This window comes from Sus scrofa, chromosome 13, assembly GCF_000003025.6.
Source record: "Sus scrofa isolate TJ Tabasco breed Duroc chromosome 13, Sscrofa11.1, whole genome shotgun sequence".
In the NCBI taxonomy this organism is placed as follows: Eukaryota; Metazoa; Chordata; class Mammalia; order Artiodactyla; family Suidae; genus Sus; species Sus scrofa.
Window position 1 is genome coordinate 170,554,758 of NC_010455.5, and position 20,262 is coordinate 170,575,019.

General features: G+C 32.6%; 1 protein-coding gene across 4 annotated transcripts in view; it reads right to left on the minus strand.

Moving 5' to 3' along the window:
- Positions 1-20,262, minus strand: part of CADM2 (cell adhesion molecule 2) — a 1,071,168-nt gene that overhangs the window by 872,811 nt on the left and 178,095 nt on the right. The window lies entirely within an intron of this gene.

A 20,262-nucleotide genomic window follows, 5' to 3' on the forward strand; every position in this document is an offset into this window, starting at 1 on the left:
GATCCGGTGTTGCCATGAGCTGTGGTGTAGGTTGTAGATGCAGCTCAGATCTGGCGTTGCTGTGCCTGTGTCTCTGGCATAGGCCAGTGGCTGCAGCTCCGATTGGACTCCTGGCCTGGGAACCTCCATATGCTGTGGTAGCAGACCTAAAAGGACAAAAGACCAAAAAAAAATTTTTTTAAGGTTATCTGAATTATATTTCTTGAAATAGAAAATAAATGGTAAAAAAAATGAGACTAAATGTTAAAATGTACTATATATGTATTATAAATAATGTAAAAAATGATGATATAGAAAATGATACAATTTTCTATTCTTCTTTTAAGAAAAATCAACTTATAAGCATTACAGTTAACATTATCACCCCATGTAATAATCAAAAATGTTCATTCAATCTTAGGTTCACTATTTAGGTTCCAAGCTCAATGATGGAGGGAACTTAAACTTTGTGCCTCCATGGGCCTGGTATGTGCCTATATGTACCGATCATAGGAAAAGAATCCAAGGAATCTGTGGTTAATGAGTAATAAGCTTTAGGTAGTATGACTACAGGTAATTTTTTTCTTATATGATTTTCATTTTTTGTATACTTTATAATTAGCAAATGCTACCCTTGTATTAAGATAGGGCATTATAGACTTGTGGTTGCTAGTGGGGAGTGGGAGGGGGTGGGAGGGATGGGTGCTTGGGGTTGATAATGCAAACTGTTGCCTTTGGAGTGGATTGGCAATGAGATCCTGCTGTGTAGCACTGGGAACTATGTCTGGTCACTTATGATGGAGCATGATAATGTGAAAACAAGAATGTATACATGTATGTGTAACTGGGTCACCATGCTGTAACAGTAGAAAATTGACAGAACACTGTAAACCAGCTATAATGGAAAAAAAAATAAAAATCATTATGAAGATAGAGTATTATCTTTCAAAGAAAGGTACTGAATAGTATTAAATGTAAAATAAAATATTATTGATAAATTAAACTTTGGAAATAGATTTTAAGTTTTTGTATTTTATTTTTTATTTTTGCTTTATAGGGCTACATTCACAGTACATGGAATTTCCCAGGCTAGATAGAGGTAGAATCAGAGCTGCAGCTGCCAGCCCACACCTCAGCCACAGCAATGCAGGATCTGAGACACGTCTGCAACCTATACCACAACTCACAGCAGTGCCAGATCCTTAACCCACTGAGCAAGCCCAGGGACTGAATCCTCATGAATACTAGCTGGGTTCTTAATCTGCTTAGGCACGGTGAGAACTCTAGATTTAAAGTTTTTAATTTCTTTTTTTTTTTTTTTTTTTTTTTTTGGCCATGTCTATAGCATTTGGAAATTCCAAGTTAGGGATAAACCTGCATCATAGCAGCGACCTGTGCTGCTTCAGGGACACCACCAGACACTTAACCCCATGCCACAAGGGAACTCCTAAGGTTTTTAATTATGAAATAAAATTAATAAGGGAAGAACAGCACACCAATTGAAGGTATGCATTTTAGCGTTAGTCTGATTTGGATTTGAATTCCAGTTCTGCTCTCTATCAGTTTACTAGAATGACTTACCTCTCCATTGCAAAGCTATTGTAAATCCAAAGGGAAATAATGCCTAAAGGCTTTAACACTCAGAGCTGCTCCCAAATGTTAGCTGCTTTTATTATTAGAAGATGTCATATGAAAAATCAGTATTGCATAAATTATTATACTTTTTACACGTAAACATATACCCATTTTTTTATTTACTTCTTTTCCAAAAAAGTAAAATGACTGCCAAAACAATTATCCTCTGTAATTATAATAAAATATTTCTAAAATTTTATATGGAATTTAGATCTGGGCATATTCACCCAAATTTTCATTGCACTTTTCCACTTAATAATGCATTATTGGAAGGAAAATTCATCTAATTCCCATGCAAGCTTCAAAACTCCTGCCTGGAAGTCATGTTTTACATAGGAAGAAATCTGCTTAAAGATCCTTTTTTTCGTTTTTTTTTTTTTTTTTTTTTTTTTTTTTTTTTTTTTTTTTTTTTTTTTTTTTTGGCATACCTACAGCATATGGAAGGAAGTTCCAGGGCCAGGGATAAAACCCACACCTCAGCTGCAGCCAGTGCCACAGCAGTGGTAATGCCTGATCCTTAACCCACTATGCCACTAAGGGAACACTGAAAGATTCATTCTTTAAAATTAAAAGCAAAAGGTTCCATCTGAAATAAGATTAATCTTACAACCTCAAATATATTGATAAATATTTTAGAAAATAAACATTATCGTACAATCTCTATCTCTAAAAGAAAAACAAAGGCATGCTTCAATGGTATGAAAATTGGCTTTTGAAATAGGTATTTTGAACTAGATATGTTTCTCTTAATTGAACATTTACTTCCAGATAATCATATAAGTAAATAAATCTATTTAATGTTATTTCTATACAATATGAATAAATCGAATTATGCTCTAGTAAAATGAGGATTAAATTATATGGCATGACTGGTATTTTTACAATCCAAGTATCTAATAGAATGGGATTCATCAGTTTTCCTACCTTTCTACTTGTGAGTAATCCCTTGTCATTTAAAAATAATATTTAAACTTACTTTTTTGGAGATTAATGAAAGAAGGAAAGGTATTTTGTGTTGGCAACAGTAAGTAACCATTCAAAATGTAGAAAAATTTAAACATTTAAAGTATTCTTTTAAAATTTCCCTAAATCAGAGTTCCCTGGTGGCCTAGTGGTTAAGGGTCTACAATTGCCACTGCTGTGGCTTGGGTCACTCACTGCTGTGGTGAAGGTTTGATCCCTAGCCCAGAAACTTCTGCATACCATGGGCATGATCATTAAGTAAATAGATTAATTAATTTAAATTTCCCTAATGAATATTATATGAAGATAAATGGTCTTTATACTTTCAAGTTATTAGTCCTTTTTTAGCTATATTATACTATAGAAAATTTTGATTCAGTAGAAATATGTATCTTGCACTTTATGATTCCTCAAAGGGTAAATTATTTATTATTGTTGTTCTTATTATTCCTACAACTATGAAAGGAAAAATTATGTTTCAATATTTTTATTATAGAATCTAGAGATTCTCATACTTTATGCTTTTGATCACATTACAGAATAATTGAATTTCTATACTATATTTTAAAATATATTTTAATATCATTTAATATGTGACATGTCACACTGAATTAAATTTTCCAAAATTATAATAAGCACATGGGATAGTGTTGGCCGAAGTGTTTTAAATCTTCCTCTTCTAAAGATTAGCACATTCCATTTATATTGCTTTGCTATATAATTTAGCAAATACAAAGGCAGATACAGATAACACAGTAGAGCTTCACTAAGATTTATCAAGCATTGATTTTAATTCCAGCTTTATAAATGCTCTTATGATCTCTGGCCTATATTTCAAACTTCCTGTGCCTTAAACAACTATATCTGGGTTAAGTGATACTACTTAACTGCTTAAGACTGTTAGGAAGGAAAAATAAAAGAGTGCTTTTATAGAAAGATACTAGACGAATTTAAGATACAATCTATCAGAACTTAATTTCCTTTATTTTACAATGTAGCTACATGACTACATTTTATATGCCCAAATGCCCAAGATAATTCATACAAATCAACTGAGAATATTACTTTCAGAGAACTATAATTACTGGTTAGTAATTTAATTTTCCTAAGAGGCAAATACTGTATTATTCACTTTCTGAGAATATAGTAACCAATTTTAAAAGCAACTTGAACATTTTATAAACTGTTGCCTGTATATTTTAAAAATATAACTTCTGAAGCTGGTGTAAACTTGGTATCTTAAAGGATACTATTTATCAAACATTTGTCATGTTTATTAATTATCTAAGACTGCAAATGCAAAGGAATCACTAATACTTAGTTTTTATTATTAAAAGTATATGTCACTATGAAAAACACATATTAAAATTGTATACCCTTAAGAACATATTAAAGCAACATAAAAAATGTATTTCCTCTTGCAAATTTATTAAGTGAGGCCTAAAGCAGTATAGAATTAGGAATAGTTTTTTTTTTTTTTTTTTTTAATAGCTTGGGACTTCCTTTTTAAGTGCATTCTCAAGTTCTAACAATTTTCTTAGATCACTGAGTTAACTATTTTTCTTTAAAGATTTGTGGATATATTTAGCTTTATTCACAGAATAAATAATCTTTGTGGAAGTAATACTGTCTCATGGAAGGGATGGAATATTTTAACATATGTCCTTTGTGATGTGTTTTGCCTATATGCAAAGATAAATGTAATTTAAGAACTCTGATTATATGAGCTAGAAATAAATTTATAAAACTGGTGAGATAGCTTTTTACAGTCCCCAGTTAGCAGATTTAACAATAGCTTTTTATATTTTGGGATTCCTTATCATGTAGCTATTAATCTTTGGAATTTTAGTTATTTTCAACCTTTGTATTTTCAACATTCCATATGATATCTCAGGTTGATAGTAAATGTGTGTTTATTAAGAAATAAATTTAATATTTAATGTAGTACTTCTCCACTTCTATATAAAATATTTTGTTGAAAAAAGTCACATGCTCTTATCAAGTTTGAAAGCAATTTTTTCATATAAAATGGAAATAAATACTTCATGCAAAATGCATTATTCTACAAAAATAATAATGTATATATACCATCATGTTTAAACATGTGAAAAATAAATTCCCAAGTAAGGGCAGATCCTAGTGTATCTATTCATTTGGGGCAGATTCTCATTCTAAATGAAATAATAAAGCAATTGCAGAGATTTGCCTACACAAATCAAGACATGCCTGATTGCATTCTGAACAAGTCTCAAGAGATGTATGCCTACAGCATCCTCTATCAGGAAACGGAGGAAACCTTAACTTTAAATACTGGAAAGCAATGAGGCCATGCATTCCCCTGATGGACTGCTATTTAGGTATTTAGGATTTTGAAAATAAGATCTGTGTCAGAAAGTTGATTGGAGGCAAAGGCTAGAATCAGAAATGGTCCCAAATAGGAGGAAAGATTCACCCAGACATCTCTCAATATTCTATCTCCTCTCTCCTTAAGGGAGAAATTCTGAATTATACATTGATATCTGTAATGTCATATTCTTAATATTTTTAAAAGACAACACCAGGAAGTAACTATCTCACGATACTTGCCGATATCTGCCAGTTATCTTTTTGGTCAATCATAAGCCAGCTCACTTTCACACAGCTCTCTCCAGATCGCACTTGAAAATACATAAGATAAACAAAGGAGGCTTCAAATATAATGCAAATAATACACACAGAGTTAATGGTATCAGTTTTAAGTACCGAAATTGATATAAAACTTTGTAAAATTATTTCTAAGCTATTACATGACTGCAGATGGCCATAAAAATTAGGCGACATGACTTAAAGAGGCAAATAAATAAGAATTTTTATAGTCTTTATGTTTTAACAAGTAATTCTCAGTTTGGGGAATAAGAGTATGTAGATGTGTTACCTATGTATTTTTTATATCTTAAATATGCAGCTTTATGGCCTTGAAGGTACAAAGTCCTGAGGATCCATTTTATTCTTCAGGTAAATTGCAAATTCTACATCATTCAGTTTGTCCATAGCCTTACAGCCACTGAGCCATCAATTTTTCTTTAATATGGCTAAGAGGTACTACACAATGTTCATTGAACTTTTTCCTGCTTCTTCATTTTGGTTCGTGTGGTTCCTGATGCCCAAAACACTTTTCACCTCATTTCCCATTTTGTTCCAGGAAGTTTTACCAGAGTTCTAGGATCTATCCCAAGTGCCATTTGGCAAATACCTACTTACTTAGCTATGGATCCCAACAAATAAACTACTTGTAATACATTCAACCTACAAAGCCTTTCAGACGTCTATGGTCTTTTTAACACAGAATAGAGGTTTACCACTCACAGAAATGCAATAAGGTATTATCGGCTTTTGTTAATGATATGATCGTATTCATTACAAATTTCATAATGTTATAATTGAATGTGACATGACTACACATCAGAAAGAATAATTCAATCACTACTGTGTATATTTTAAATTTACATGGTAACTTAAATACTAAGGTTACTTGAATTTTTATCAGAAAGTTAATAACTGAATAAAATATATTTCTTTCAAATGACCTACATATATACTTTTTCTTTAAAATATTTTTATCTCCATTCATATAGTACATGCCATTATTTGATACCATGGCACTATTTACACTTACAAATATATTGTCACTAAGGATGCTGTCAATACATGATTAACACAAGAATAAATCTTGATAACTTTCTGGAAAACATTTTTGCTGTATCATTTGAATCTATAAGTAAAAGCTAAAATTCCAAGATTCAACCTCAAGTGAGACTATAATTTGTAAACTATAAAGATATTACTACTTTAAAATGTTATGCTAACAAATAATGTATGAATTTCTGTGGAATTAAGTGGTGTTCAGATAATCCTTTCGGTACCAACCCTAAAAATACAAACCTCAACCACAATTTTTTTTTTTCAATATCAGGTGTCTATTAACTGACTCCAGTTAGACCTTTGAATTTTCAAAATAATTGTCTTTCTAGTTAAGTCTGATGCTATCAGAACCATGAAATTAAAAGGTAAATTTAACAAAAATATTTAGAAGTATAAACTTGCACAAACATACAGAAATCTTCTGTCACACTTGTAGAAATTTTTTAAAAGTCAGTATTTATTGCATATTGATCAGGAATATTTAGGCACTCTATATAAATATAGAGTTAAGCACTCTATATAAATCTCTGTAATTAGGAATATTTCCACATAGTGGAATTTCTGTTACAATATACATACTTTTCCTGTAGAAGAATTTCTCTGATCACACATTCAACCTTTTTCTCCTCATAATGACATAGATTTTGAGATCTACTAACAGACTAAACTGTAGACCTCACCCCCATCCCAGAATATAAGCAGGAACTTGGCTGTTAACTGCTAAATGCTTAGCAATTTCAACATACCTGGTTCATTTAGTAAGCTTTATGAATATTTGTGCAAAAATAGTTGTTGATTAAAAAACCAACTTGTGTTTTTCTATTTAGTTTTACTTAACATTCTGACATAATATATCCTTATCTTCCCACATGCATCAGCGATATAACTCAGAGACACTTTCTTGTGTCTTCTTTTTCAACAGACAAATGCATCCCATCCTCAGGTGTCTGTGCTCATTTATTTTTTGGTTGTGGTCCTTGTTTAAACCCAGAATTTCTGACAGCACATTCTGTGCACTTCATCTAGGATTTAGTAGGCTGTATGAACCCTGAACCCTGAAATTGCAGATGCCCTGTGCTTAAAGAGATAGCATGTTAACCAAACTTCTCAAGTGAGAATCCCAAAGTTAGGAGAGAGCCCTGAGTAAATGAAGGGCCCAGTACATTCCTCTGGGATACAGAAATGGGGCAGGGGTGAAATTTCTTGTGACAGGAGGAGGGATCTCCTCCCAGCCTCCTCCTAAGCACTCAGCCAGGCAAAATGACCTCTTTGACATCTGCTGCTCCAATTTTCCCAGATAAATCCTTGAAAACTTTTGTTCAATTTTTTTGTTCCCACGGCTCTAAACCAAATGTTTACAACTTGAATATACTGAAATTCATTTCAGCAAAACTAATCGATAAATGCTATGATATAAAATGTTTTTTGGTTCAGCTAAAGTGATCAATATTAGAAAACAGGAGAGCATAGTTTTTTTACAGCAGAATGGGACAAATAGAATTAATATTTCATCTATATTATATTTAATGGAACCAAGACAAAAAAATCAGTTTACCAAGATACGCATCTGTCCTGCAGCTTTATAAGATCACTTTACATTTGAGACACAGTCCACAAAAAATGGAAACTGGCTAATAATTTAGGGTTCATGTCAAACATAAGGTACATACTATTCAATCATTTTCACTTTACATTCAGGACAGAAGTAATATTTATTTCCTCTTTCTCCTATTAGATGTAAAACTTCCAATTATTAAATTCCTTAGCTGGTTATGCAATTCCTCAGAGACTTATTCCTACCTGGGAAGACTAATTATTGCATAAATGTCAATTCCTTGAGAATAAATTTATAAGATTTGTTCAAGCTTAGACAAAATGACAATTGAATATTTTAAATTCGAAATGATGCTTATACATTTTTTTCTGAAAGAATACACAAAATATCCAAGAAAAAAATTTGAGAAGGATCATAAATGAGAAGTCATCCCTATTAAATATTTAAATATCTCATTTTTTAAAAAAACTATAAGATAGGCTAAAAAAACTACAAGATAGGCAATAAAGAGGGAATCTTAAAAATGATCATAATATAGATGTGGTTGTGTGTGTTTATTTGCATCTGTTTTTGTGTACTGTGTAAGGGAAACATGCAAAACAATGAGAAAAATATAGGTTTTTTTCTTAAGAAAAATAATTTGATTTGAAAAAATATAGTTACTTTATATTCATCATGATAAATTCCAGATGGATTAAAGAGTTAACTGAGAATTAAAATTACAGAAATGAAAATATAAGAAGATGTGAATAATTTTAAGATTGGGGAGAAATTTATAAGCATGAGAACAAAGGAGAAACACATGGATTGATTTATTGGATGACAACATAAAAAATAAAACATGGAAAGTACTGAAAACTCTCACTCAGTAAAGAAGAAGGTATTTAAAGTATAGGTACTATTCCATCTCAATAATAATAAAACAATATTTTGATGCCATTTTCAGCTACCAAGCTTCCCCCTCAAGGTCTCCTGCAGGTGTACCTTCCTGCATAAACATGATCCAAGCTTCCCCCTCATGGGCACATATGTATATATATTACATATATATAATCATATTAATAATTATTTTAAAAGCAAAGTTAAATTGCTGAAAAGAATTCCAAATTATAAGGCTTTTTTAAAAGGAAATTGTAGAAATTATGATATATGTGTGTTTTTTATTAATGGGTATACTTTTATCTCTAGTAAATTACCCTCCTAATATGAAGTGAGATTCTAATTAAATATTTATGTAACAATACATATTGTAAAATTTTAAATATATGAACCATAAACATTAGAATAGTTGATAACTTATGCCCTATTGCTTTGATAGGCTATGATACAATCCCTGCAAAATTATGTTTGAAGTCTATTGATAAGGAAAAATGCTGGCAATGCAAATGGTTAAATACAAAAAATATAAGATACTTTTGGGATATATATAGATACACACACACACTACATGATATCGGTTTGAATTTAAACTATTTTATACAAATAGTACTCAGATCTAGCTCTCTCTCTTTCTCTTCATCCCTCTCTCCTTCCCTTCCCCCATCCTGCACACACATCATTCTCTTACAGACACACAAACATGATCACAACAAAACACTAAACTAAAAAATATTAATCTCCAATACAGGTAACTTTTATTTCCATCTTCATAATTTTCTTTTCCAAATTGCCAATTGAAGTATATTTTTAAATACTCCTTTTCTGAATGTAATTACACTGGAAAGAACATGTGACAGAAGATTATCTACTTAGTCACACGTGATGAGCTAAAAAAAGGATGCAGGAGGGGATTTGGTGGGAGAAGAGGTATGACCTCAAATCTGCACAGTCATTAATTGCCAAGAAACAGACAAAACTGTTCTGATGAACAAGATAAAGTGTTGTAAGAAAATGCAGCATAAGAGAATAAAACAGCACCAGTCACCACAGATTCAATCAAAAGCAGGGTAATGGAGCAGGCAATGGGTGCACATGGAGGTTACCATAACTACAGTCTCCTGCAGGTGTACCTTCCTGCATAAACATGATGCACCTACCAGCCTAACATATTCATATGTGTGCACTGGTACAGTCTCCAGTTAAGAGTACGAATATAGAAAATAGGTGTGAACATAGACTAGAATTAAATAGTACTATATAAACTAGTATTGAATAATATGAAATAGGTTTAGACTAGGCCAGTATTAAGAAGCTGAAAGGAGATTTAATAACATTTAAAACAATCACTAGGTCTTCTGCCCTCAAGGGAAGACAGAAAATAAGAAATGAAACAAATAATATGAAATTTATAACATATAAAAATTTGGATTTTGAGAGTTCCTGTCGTGGCACAGTGGAAATGAATCCGACTAGGAACCATGAGGTTTCAGGTTCAATCCCTGGCCTCGCTCAGTGGGTTAAGGATCTGGCATTGCCAACAGCTGCGGTGTAGGTCGTAGAGCGCTCGGCTTGGATCTGGCATTGCTGTGGCCATGGCATAGGCCAGCAGCTGTAGCTCTGATTAGACCCCTAGCCTGGAAACCTCATATGCCCTTAAGAAAAAAAATTATTTTTAAATACTGAAATTATCATCAATAAACATTTGAAATCAAATTAATCTTTCCTTACAGCATATAATATTCAATAACTTAAAGATCTTTGATATACTCATCATTCCTAATACTAATGAAAGATTGTTTTAAGTTCTGTATTAACTAGCTCAAGGTATAAATCTGTAACAAGGCCAGCCAATCTAATTGCTGGTCTTATCCTGGGTGCATTAGAATGCAGTACAGATTGTGTTCAGAAGATTGATGAAGGGCAAGCCACAGTTAAATTTATGAGAAAAAATATATATAGGCAGTTTCAAGTGAAATTGTCTATTTTCCCAAAGTTTCTTCATAAGTTATGTATTTAAAACTAGAGACACATAATTCCAAAGAAGATACATGCATGATAAAATATTATTTTTCTAGCTTATCCTCCCCAAAACCTAGTTTATACAAGTCACCAAAATACTGATAGTAATACTAATGAGTACTATCTTATGCATCTTAATATTTTATAAGAGCACAAGATTAAAAGAGCACAAGACAAAGTATTGAACATCTATTCAGTGGTATGTACAAGTAAAGTCATAGTGATTTTCAAATCTTGCAAAACGATTTGATGTTCAAATTGGGTCAACATCCATTGGGCTGTGCAGTCTGATAGCCACTTTCTTGTACCTTGGATCATTTTTTTTTTTTTAACCTCTTTCAGACTCAGATCTGCTGCTACAAAATTGGTACCTTAGCAGTATCTAACTGCTGTGGAAGATATGAAATCCCTTTTGCACAGAAACTATCACAGTGCCTGGCAGAGAAACCAAGTAAGTATCCTGTGAATCTGTGTTTTAATACCACACCATACACAGCTTAATGATGATGCAGAACTAACCAGTGTCACAACTTATTTCTATACCGAATCCATTCTGAGTTTCAATTACCAGCCATACAGCTATTCTCTTCACTGGGAATAATAAGATACTTTGAGGACTTCAAACTGCCACAAGAGGCCAACACCACTAAGTATGCATGCTATAGGGAGGCTGTTTAGGATGAATAAAGAGCTTTGACAATCAACAGGGTAAGGGAGGCTTCATGGCTTGGGTTTTTGAAATGGAGGTGAGGCATTGATGTGTGTAGCTGCCCAATGACCAGCTACGGTTAGGCAATGTGTTGAGAAAATCAATGCCTTTGTTTGGCAGCATAATCTATACAGTTATTAGCATTTGAGAAAAACTGTGTTCATTTGAGAGAAAGTGTGTATTCTGGACTGAAGTAGCAAAGGACTCCTAAACTAGATGGTTTTTTAAGTTTCCAGTAGCAACAATAGTGGCAGTAATAAAAAGGGCAAACTAGTGTTGAGAGGGCCAAATCAAGTGGGTACAAAATAAGGAGTAAAAAGAAATTCATAATCATTAAGAAGGGCACATTTGGAGGAAAGGGTTTCAAAGTACAGGAGCAAGATCAGGGATATAGTGGTGCACAAGCAAAGAAAAGCTCAAAATTAAATAAAGAGAGGAATTTTCACATGGTTAACTGAGCAGCCTCTATGATGCTCCCCAAATCAAGGACAATATTGATCTGGCGACTAAGATGGGGCTAGGTGTATAATTTATAACCCATACTCATTTGCTCTTTGTTACATCCTTGTGTTTCAGTCTATCATTGAACTTGAAGGCAGACTCTGAGATGTGAGCCTCAATAAATGAAACAGAACTCTGCCCCTTCACATAATTAGATGGTATACTCACATTACATTCTATAAAGGGTCCATGTCATCTGATTTATTTTCTTAGTAGATTGAATTTCAGCAAATAAACTAACTTAAAACCCTAGCTCAGCAAATTGGTAAGGAAAATTATCACAACTATATTCTAACTATTTTATCACTTACTAAGGAACATATTTTCCCTTCAATGGAAAAAAATTTGGCTGTTCAAGAAAAATTATCAGATAAATTTAAGTGATTATTTTTGTTACTAACACCTACAGTTTAAATGCCCTTTAAAAGTGCATTATTTCTATCTGTGTGAGTGTAGTAATGCCTTTTGTACACCATTTCCCAGCAGCAGAAAAACCATATACTCCCACCTTCCTCCTCTGACTGCCCTTTATTCTTAGCAAAAGCCCCTTATGAAAAACCCCTTAGTTCTCCAGGGTCACTACTTATTACGGTAAATACGGACAAAAAAGGTCCTGTCATCATATAAAACCTTCCAGTTTCTGAAAGCCAAAATTTAATTCCCTGTGCAAATTCAAATATAACTCAACAATAGAACAGCTTCTCTATGTAGTTGATAGGATTATGACAAAAGGGTAGAAGAATTGATTTTCAACTGAAGTGAGAAATTAAGTTAACCTTAACCTTCACTCGGATATACATGCTGGTGTACCAGGAAAGATCATGTAGCTTCTTTCTAGTTACCAGAAAATTCAACCTACCAATATCCATTGTTAAGATAGTGTGAAAAATAGAGGAGGGAATAGTTTGTATTGAGAGAATTGTGATTCTATAATATTGTGGATATAAGCTTATTTGCTATTTAAAAGATTCAGACTACAATTATAAATAATGATATGCAGATGACATATTTCTTTTTTTTTTTTTGTCTTTTTAGGGCCACGCCCACAGCATATGAAGGTTCCCTGACTAGGGGTCCATCAGAACTACAGCTGCCAGCCCAAGCCACAGCTCATGGCAATGCAGAATCCTTAACCCACTGAGTGAGGCCAGGGATCAAACCTGCAACTTCATGGTTCCTAGTCGGATTCGCTTCCACTGTGCCATGACGGGAATTCCCATATGCAGATGATTTAAAGTAGGTAGACTTTTAAAAATTAAAAGCCAACATATTTATAATGTCACTGTTAATTCTTTATGTGTATTGTTCAAAAAGACAATGTTAAATGACACCAGTTGAACCGTGGACATCCCTTTTCATGGCTTACTATGTGCTCCAACTACATAAGAACTTTACTGAAAATTTTTGAGGCATTGCTGTTGTCCCAAAGGGTTGGGAAGGTCTCTGAGGATGCAGTCACATACCATCTACCCTGCGTTCCCACACAGCTGACAGAAAATGGAGCAGAACCTTCTCAAAGAATGGCCAAGGCACTCCCAAAGAAGAAATGTGCTTTAATATGCAAGGGGATGATGTTTATTCTTACAAGCATCCTACCTTGAAAGGCATAAAGAGTTCCTATGAAACTATGGTGATTAAAGCTTGTAATATTTGGGAAACAATAACTATACTGACCAACAGACCAGAATAGAGTCCAAAGAGAAGCACACTCTTAAGTACAACTGGACAACATACCAGAATTTGCCCTTCAGTATCTTGGAGAAAGGGGAACTATTCACAAATTAAGTCTGAGACAAGTGGTTACCCATGTGCTAAGGACTAAAATTACAGTCTTACTTCCCATCATAAGCAAAAGATCAATTAAAAGGGGATTAAAGTCTTAATTGTGAAAAGCAAAATAGAGAAACTATTAGAGAAAAATGTCTAACAACTGAAACTTCTTAAGTAAGTCACAAAATAGTGCTAACCATGACAAATTTAAATTTGACTATGTTATAATTAAAAACTTATGCTCATCATAAGGAACCATGAAGAAATTGAAAAGCCAACTACAAACTAAGAGAAAATATTTGTCACACAATTGTTTTTTAGGAGTTCTTTAACATTAAGGACATTAAAAATTCTTGTTATATATGCTGTTAGTAAAACTAAACACAATGCTATATCCTTTTAAACATTATGAATCTGTGTCTAATAATTATAATTTCTGTGTACCACATGGAGGATAATGCAGTATTCCAAAAAACAAAACAAAGCAAAAAACCCACATTTCTCTAGAAGTTGAATTTTTTATTAAAAAATTTGTTTAGACATATTCTTTATAGCTCTTGAGATAAGCAACATGCTGCCCTTCTTCTCAAGTAATGCTGAAACAGGAATTGCCCAGTTACTGCCACAGCTGTTCCTTTTATAGCAACCTGAGCTGCTCTGCTCGCTGCTGGACTTAGCTTTGGAATTTAGAGAGGGCTCAGCTGCCCATACAGTTCAGAGAATCAACCTATGTTGACCTCATTTTAGCCTAATACTTTTTTTGAACCTGACATGTCTATTTACACGCTGTGATATTCATTAAATGACCTGTCTAGATGACGTTGGGTCAATATTATGCCTTACAATAAAATTGTGAGTGCTGCAATATCTGATGTATAAAGTTTTATAGTGTGATCATTGCTCAAACAACATCATCTTAGTATGATTACAGATTTCTAGAATCATTTCCAAGTGATGTGAATTAACAATAGTGTCATTCTACCATTATATGCATATTTTAATTTATACTTAGTGGTTGGTAATTTAATATTAAAAATGTTAACAGAGCCTTTCTATTTTTAAAATTCATATTTGTAAGTCTTTATTTCCATACACACATCATATATTTCTAACTTGTTAAGTACATGAATGGAGATGGTATAAATTGATGAACATAAATGAAATTCTTAATAATTTAACATCCTGAAGAAATTCAGAGGTAGATAAATAGGTACATATTGATGTTATACTGATGGTACATTCAATTGATCTATTTTGTTTTCACATTTTGGCAAATGAATATTCTCTATTGGTTGCGAATTGTTCAAATACTGCAAGATTAAGAAAATTGTCAACATAAAAAAAGAAACACCAGCATGGATAAACAGTATTAATTTCAAGGGAAATTTAATATTAGTAATGTTTGTACTAATCATAATAATGCTTCACACTCTGCAGTTTACAAAGTGTATCTACATACCTTGATTGACACAAAACCTAAAATCCTGAGATGTTTATCTAGAGACCTGTCATAAAAATGCCTCATTTTCTTCATTCCAATTCTGAGCATTTTTATCATTCTCTAAACAAACTGTTAACCCCCTGATGAAATTGCTTACTCTCTACTAATGTGGTATTTCACCAAGTTGTTATGTGTCCTCTCGATCTATTATTTTTTTTAAGCCCAATCCCCTCATCTTCAGTATCTTTATATCTTCCTTGCTTTCAGGTAGCATATAAGAACAACTCACAAACCAAAACCTTGTAAATGTAAATGCAGAAGTGTCATGTAATAAAATCATTCTCCAACTTCCATGAAATAATACCTTAAAACCAAGTAATTATATTGTGTGTCTTTCAAATAGAAAACCCTCCACAGGCTATCTATACATCCCCAAACGTAATATTTGGAAATGTGATATGTTCATGTTTGAATTGGTATTTAGAGCTTTTATTTGAAATAAACAAAATTCCAAATACAATCATACTCAAAGTGGCAACACAATAATTAACTCTTTCTATACATCAAAGATTACTTTGATAAAAATGGTTAACATTAGTTATTCTTAAAATAACTTTTAAAATTTAATTATCATAATATATGAATAAGGCCAAAAGAAAGTTAATAGACCTAAAATACTTATTAAAGAATAATTTACTTGGATTTGTAGATTGTACTTGCTCTCATTTGCCATTGCAAAAAAAAAAAAAAAGTCCTAATTAAAAACCAAAGAAGGAATGATGATGCTTTGATGCTTTCATAAGACATTCATCAAAAAGAATCATCACAAAAATGTGTTAATTTATACACTGATGTAAAAGCAGAGATACTAAAATACAATTACTGTTAATATTACAAAAAGCTAAATGACCCTTATCTGGTTTTTTGAGTATTAAGTAATCATGGGTGCTAAGTCTAGTTGTTGACATAGTACATACCAGCCACTATTCTAAATGTTTACAGATATCAACTCGCAGTAATCCTAAGAATTATAAATATTAATCTCATTTGTCAGATGAGGAAACCAAAGCACAGAGAGCTTAAAAACCTTGCCTGAATCCATACAGCTCCTGAATAACAAAGCTGGAATTCAAACCTAGAAAATTTATTTTCATTGTCCATACTTAACCCTTTACGCCAAACTGAAAAACAGTTTATTTTCTAAATACTCAGTTCTGACTTACATTTTACCAGAAACATGATGGCTGCAATGTTGAAAATAAAAAAATAAAAATAAAATGGTAGAAATAAAGAGACCACTTATAAATTCTGGGTAATACTTCAGAATAGAGATGATAATGATTTACATTTTAGACCATATAGTTAGAAGTTTAAAAACTGGCCCTTCAATTGCCTTGAAAAATAAATGATGGCTTTTAGAGATTATTTTTTAAACACAGTGTTATCTTTCACATAAATATTTGTGGTATAGTAGGTATATGGTACAACATTTGAAATCAAAATTTTAAAATATTTGAAAATTTGTTGTCACAATAGAATGATTCTTTTTTATTTAATATTACTTTAAAATTATTTTATAAATCTAAAGACTAAAGCTAAAATTCTCATTTAGTATTTAAGTTGTGAACCCTTGCCTGGCTTTGTACTTTTTTTCTCATCAACAGCTAGTGGTTCTTGGCTTGTAATTGTACTCTCTTTCCTAAGAGAATTTACTAAGAGAATGTTTGTTAAGAAAATTTACAATATGTCTTTAAATACATTATCAAATGATATAATGAGATACATTGGAAAAATAATTACTTTCTAAACACACAAAACAAAAACTTTGCCTTTACACTTCAGCAAACCCCACTAACTGATGGACAATCTGTTCATTAAGGTCATCGTCCTGATTTATATTGACTCTGAGAGACTGTGCAGGAATTCTCATGGCTGGTTAATATAGCTGAAATTAACAGATTGACTCTGCCATGCCCTATTCATTTTCCATGAAGAGATTCAGTTAAAAGGTGCATAGCTTATGATTCTTCATTTTACAAGGATGAAAGGTAGATCATCACCTAAATTTGATGCAATTTATCCTCACTTTAACTCTTTGGGAATAATTAGTTCATTTTCTTCTTCATAATAACTCTAAGTCTATAACCATTTAAACCATTTCAATAAAAATAATCCAAAATATCTATGGAAATTATACACATATTTTAAGCAATGGAGGTGGTGGTTGGGGGGGTGCATAGTTTCCCATATTCATTCACAGTGCTAAGAGGCTCTCTGCCAGCACCAAATTCTTTTGGATAATTTCCATTCTTCATTCATATTTGCATATTTCTGAACGTAAAGCATGTTTAATAAAGCAACCAAATGTTAAGAAAAAAATTCCATATTCAAATCAAGAGTTTGTATATGTTAATGGTTCATAGCATATATTAATTTGATGAGTAAACTAAATTTAAAGGCCAGTGGCTATGCAATGAAGATCACAGTTGTAAAAGAGAAGTTAGTTCTCAATTTGAAGGTTATGAGAGTTATTTCCAAAAATCCTCTTCAAAGAGAGAATTGCACTGCACTCCTTTTCTTTCTTTGAAGTAAAGTATAACTATGTGATTTGCTTTGGCTGAAGAAATGTGAGTAGCAGTGATGTGAGTTTCTTTTTGTCAGAAGCTTTAGAACCTCTCTTGCTTGGTAACCTCTTCCCTCCACTGGGATGAGAGTGAAAGCATGGAAGTATAGCTGAAGTGGGGTCTCAGGAGTCTGGATCCCTGAACGGTGAAAATGAACAGATTCTTCTTCTAACCCATGTTGGGCAATCTAGCTTGATCACAAATAAACCTCCATTAAGTTAAGCCACTGAGATTTGGGGGGTGTATAGTTGTAGCTGTACAGACAGAGCAAGTAATCTTATTATCTACCAAAGGAAGCAGATGGTAACAGGACTGGAGAAAGTAGCTGTACTGAGATGTGAAAATGTGCTAAATTACCCAAAACACAAGAAACTATGAGGCCAAGGAGAGTTCCAGATAATTGTGAGCTTTATCTAAAAAAAGTTTAAACTATTTTTATTATCATATTTCCTTCTATCTATATTTCTAGAGCATGTGCTGGAATAAAAAAAAAAGGATTGGAAGTCTATTACGGCTGTCATTAAAATATTGTATATAAAGCATATCATTATGTTTGAAATTATGGTGTGTAATAGGGCTTACTTTTGAGAAACAAGTAAAAGGTTTTTGCCAAAGCTTATCAGTAGTTTCTGCGAAGCATGTATTCCAATAAGAAACCACCACTATTACTTCTACTATTACTATCATTCATGTAGTATTAATAAAATAAAAAATGCTTGTTACAATGCTTCCTATATGCCACACCCTCCTTAAAGCACTTTGCATGTGTCAACATTGAATTCTCACAAATAGAATCCTATCAAAAATTAACTATTCTTCTCCCAATTCTAGAGACTTCAGGAAACAGAGGCACTAACATTTTAACTGGTTTGCCCAATGTTATACAGGTAGAAACTGGCAGAACTGAGATTTGAACTCAAGCATTCTGGCTTCAGAATCTGTGCTTTGAAAACTAATCTACTGCTGCTCAGTAAAAGTTAGTAGTTAATTTATCTCAATGTATTAAATAAAATAACCAGTTCTTATATTCAATCCAGTGTTTTGCAGAAGATGAAACCGGATAGTGGGAAATGACAAACTGAATACTATGTAATCCATGTATCTAGTCCCTGACTAAATTTACCTTCATTGTCAAGAAATCAAGGATGAAGGACCCGGATCAGACATCATGGGTTTTACATAAGTTGGTTTCAGCCAGGACCAGGGTGTTCCCAAGAGCAGAGTCTCTGGGTTCCACACCCCTAAGGAGTGAGAAAAGCTAATTTAGATAACCAAAGTTTATAATTAGCTAATTAAAAGCAAGGCTGTGAATTCTGCCAGGTTAAAGATGAGCTGTGATATTCTGCCAAGCAGCTGAGAAGCACCAGAAATTTTAAAAGAATATGTAACCTAGAGAAACTGTTTTGTTCTAAGTTAGAACTCTCTAAATAACTTTCTAATAATGGGGAGTGTGATTTTTAGCAAGTTACTTAACCTTTCTAAGCCACCAAAACCTCAAGATAATAATGCTACCTCAGGATCGATGTAGAATTAAGTGAGATAATGTTTGCAAAGCACTTGGAACATTTCCAGGCATGTTTCTAGATATGACAGGGTTTATAAGGACAGTGTTAAAAAGATATTTGAGGACATAGCTGTGTTTTAAATCCTTATTCTAAATATACTACCAATTTATGTATTTATGTTCAATTTGGAACATTATTTGCCATGTAATTTCCATTTCCCCCATAATCTTCTTACTTCACTTTTAATTTACTAAATTTATATTAAGGAAACTACATCTGCTATGCCCTTAGAGCCTTCTTATAGAAATATTTGTTTTTTCTAATAAAGATTTTAATTTGTATTAACTTGTACTAACTACTACTGACTTACATTTTCTGATTTTTATGTCTCAAAGACTAGTGATTCCAAGATGCATCAGATAAGGTTAATTGTGCTTTAAATGCTATATAAAAATATATATTGTAATTTATATATAATTTAATGCATATAAATTATATAAGTATTATGTAATTTTTTACATGACCCAACAAAACTTGGTGGAGTGCAAGCTTTTTAAGAGCATAAGTGTAGCTTTCTGATGACTGAGTCCACATTTTTAAACTGATGACTTTTTGGTTCCTGAATCTCAACTATAACCCTGGTTTTTGGAATCTCATCATTAGGCAATTACATATTTGTGATCATCTTCTAACAGCCCTCCCTATTCACTGGTATTGAACCCCATCCTGAATATAAACCTGTCATCTGTTCTGTACAGTCTCATTTCACTATCCTCTTTCATTTCCGGATACTGCCCCATGCAGTCTTGTACTTCCTACATTCTTCCCATCATCCACAGGTAAGATGTTTCTCTCTTCTCACAAAGTAATTTATCTTTGGGAGAAAAAAAAGCCTTATATGTCATAAATGTAATTACCTCTCATTTCAGAGAGAAAATTGAGTCCCAAAATTATCTCTCATTTTTGCTAAAATTACCAAATCCCATAAAATGGACACAATT